Source organism: Propithecus coquereli, unplaced genomic scaffold, assembly GCF_000956105.1.
Source record: "Propithecus coquereli isolate 6110/MARCELLA unplaced genomic scaffold, Pcoq_1.0 Scaffold236, whole genome shotgun sequence".
Taxonomy (NCBI): Eukaryota; Metazoa; Chordata; class Mammalia; order Primates; family Indriidae; genus Propithecus; species Propithecus coquereli.
In genome coordinates this window covers 2765050-2768852 of record NW_012147908.1, presented here as the reverse complement: position 1 = coordinate 2768852, position 3803 = coordinate 2765050, and positions in this window count along the sequence as shown.

Below are 3803 nucleotides of genomic sequence, written 5' to 3'. Positions count from 1 at the left end.
CACAATTTTTTGAAGGTGATCACCTCTGGACTTGGGTCCCCATTTAGCAATTTTCTCTCCTCCTTTCTGGCTGCAGGGGTCAGTGGATCTTTAACAGCCACATGCCAAGGGGCGAATGGAGCTGTCACTAGAGTTTGTCTGGAAAGGTGACATTTCCCTGAGTTTTGAAAATAGGTTTCGAGGAGCAGAGGCACTCCAAAATAGGTATGAAACACCTGAGGACAGCCTGCCTTAAGTCCAAAATATTTTTTAAAAGAGGGTAGGATTGGAGGTGGTGCTCGAAGGCCTCACTTACCGCCCACCTGGGGGTTGCTCGCACTCGGGGCCTTGGCCGTAGGGAAGGGCTGAGGGGTGAAGTAGGAAGGGTGGGAGTCAGAGGATCTTTTCAAAACACTTTGAGTCCGGAGGAACCTTGAGGGGTCAGACTGATAGGGTGCTACTCTGACCCTTGGGGTACTCCGGGCCAGCGGGATGAAGGCTAAGGTCACGCCCTCCACTACGAATGTCCTGCAGGGCTGGCTGCCCGCACCCAGGTCTTCCAGGCTGGTTCCTCGTGCATCTGCCCAGCAGCTGCTACTGTATCACCACCAAGGCAGCTTTGGTGAAGCTGAGAAGCGTCATCCTCAGGATCGTTCTTGCCGGGAAGGTGGCTGGACCATCCAAGGTCGCCTCTTTTTTCAGGAAGAAAGCTAGAGCCAGTCTGGCCAGGAATTTTGACTGAGAGACTCAGGTAGATGTTCTGGGTCACTTGCTCCTGCACTTTGTGGGCTTTGTCGGGACAGGTGACGGATGTCTACTCCCACACAATGGCATCTCTTTCTGGGGCCAGTGCAGAGAGAAATTTGCCAAGAAATAGGACTTTTCAAGAAATGAAAGGGCTTTGAGTCTTGGTTAAGAGCTCTAGTTCTCAAAAGGGGCCAGATAGCAGAATCACTTGGAAAGCTTTGCAAAATACCAGGGACAGGGCAAGAAAATTCATACTTTTCCTTTTCCCAGCCTGCCAAAGAGTATGCTGTGATTGCCAGCTCGATCTCTCCCCCTTCTAAGAGTCATCATCTTTCAGATCATTTGGGACAAGGTTGGGAAGTTGGTTGGAACATTTTGCTGGAAAGGGAGGCCAAATTGATCTACACGATAAAACAAAAAATAGATGGGAGGAGGGAGACTGCTGAAAGTTGAGGAAATTAAAGAGAGCAGCACACCAGAGAAAGCAGAGGCTGGGAAGGAGGTGGATTGAAGATAAGGAGGACTTCTGAATGAGTTGTTGCAAAGCATGGCCTCCATTATTTTAAAGAAAAATGCAAGAAAAGATAAATGTTCTTTTCAAAATTCATTTTGTGCATTAGTAACCGTAACACGGACCCCAAACTGGATCGCATGAGTTCTAGGTTAATAAGGGTTACACACACATGTCTCTCTCCCCAACCCTCAGAGAGGAAGGGCGATACTGGTATGTAGATTTCAATTGTGACATACTATGGGGGATTCTGACATGCATCCTTGTCTCTACCCCAGCCTCATTGAGATCCACTGATTAGGATTTCTCAGAAGCACCAGCAGCCTTGCGAAGGCCAAACTCTACAGCCATCAGGCCTTTCTTACTCAGCTCCTCCACGTCCTTGTCTTTCCCCCACACCTGTGTCACTGCTCATCAAAGCTCTGTGCTCACCTGGTTCTCTCTTCATATTTCTGCAGCCTTCCGTCTACTTCTCTGACTCCTCTTTTGGTTTTCTTTCCTTCTGACTCACAGGCGTGGGCATGTCCCCCAGATACTATCCCCAGTCCTCTCCTCCCCATGGGGTTATTGGCTCAGAAATAGGTTGCCAGATTTAGCAAATAAAAATACAGAATGCCCAGTGACATTTGAATTTCAGATAAATAATAATTTTTTAGTATATTTTTATCTGACAACCCTGTCGAGAAATAATGTATGCTCTCAACACGAGCTCCTTTTCTTTTCTTTATTTTTGCAATTTTGGTTTACACAGTGAATTTGAAAATCTATCAGTAAACAGAAAAATCAAACATATTGACTGGGAGCATCATCTGTGCATGAATATTCAGAAGCTGACTCTGTTGATTGGCCCTGCTATGTATTCAGCATTTCTGGGTGACTCCAAGATGGAACTGTTCTCACACTGAAAGAACCACCCTAGAGGAAGCCTAGATCATTCATCAAATCACTCGGTCATCCAGTCACACATTTATCTGGTGGAATTCAGCATGTTCTTCTCTATTTACAAGGTCAGGGCTTTTGGCAAGAGAAGTAGCTCAAGTTGACCTATATTTTCCCTTCCTCTAAACCATTGGTTTGAGGTTTTTATTTTTCTTCATATAGAATCTAATCAGCCTAATTCTCCCTTTGCTCAGAAAGGCTCTTGCAGGAAGGAAAATGAGTCTTCCCATCGTTACATAAATTCTCATGGGGCTTCCCTTTATAAGTTTATGACAGCCAGGAGTTGAGCCCGGAGCTCTGAGCGAAACAGTCACACACTGATTTATGATGGCAGCTGCTGCTAAATCTCACCCCTCTTTTCTTCCTACAGAGCCATGTTACCTTGGGGTTACAAAACTCTTTTCACTGTTATTCAGGGGAATAATAATAAAATGCCAGGTTGCAAGTATAAACATGATCATTCTCTGCCTATTATTGTAAATCAAATCTTACCTTGCATCAGAAGCACAGAAAACATTTTGTACTGTCAGCCACCTCAAGCCTTGGTAGCAGTCTGTCTTTATACAAGCCTGGGATGACCTGGGGTATTGTTTGAGCTGCACTGACCAGGGAAGATGGTCACACAGGTGATCTGGCTATGTCTTCTTTAGACCCAACTGACCACTCTCCTCAAGCAAAGTGCTGTCTTGGTCTAAGCATAGGACTAGATTTAATGGTGTGAGCTCAGGACACCAACTGCCTGGGTTCAAATCTTGACTCTGTAATTTACCGTCAGTGTGACAATGGCAAGTCAATTACCTTCTCTAAGATCAGTTTCCTGGACTTTAAAACAGGAATCATGATGGTAACTATACTATAGGGCTGTCCTCATGTTTAGCTTAGTACACAACACTTAGAGCAGGGCCTGGCACTTATAAATAAGTGTTATTTATAATTTTACTTCTAGTGCAGTGGCTCCCAATTTTTTTAGGATGAAGCCCCCACTTTAAAAAAAAAAATTTCAGATTCCCATGTGTTAATAGACTTTTAAGATCTACATGAACAAATACACGGCAACAAGAGACCAGCAAGAATTCGATGACACTTCCGTACTGGGGTGGGGCTCGCCCGCCACCACGCAGGTTTGTCCAAGAGTTGGTAAGGGTTTTCCTCTCCACCCTGCTGCCTCTCTTTGTGTCAAGGGCTTGTTTCAGGGGTGCTTGTGAGGGGTGGCCATTGAAAAGGAGCCTGTCCCCTCTGGGAAGGAGAGTGAGCTCAGCAAAGTCTCTGGCACCCACTGGATGCAGTGATGGAGGGGAGGAAGTGCAGGCGCTGATGGAGGCCTGCTAACCCCGCAGTGACAAGCCAGATTCTGTGACTCACTCCTACTCTCTACTCAATGGCCTGGGTCCTGACCTCTGGTCTAGGTTTACGCTCCCCCCCTTTCCTAGGTCTAGGCTCCATCCTGTAGTGTCCCTGGGGACAGGAGATGGAGTTGGGCCTCTTTCTCTTTCCCTTGTTCTCATTCTCACCTATCATTATTTCATAAACTCGCATCCTAATTTCCCCAGAGCCTTGCCTTTTAATTTTTACAGCCATACCTATTTTGCTCTCTCTACATTTGTTACAACAAACCCTAATTCTCTTA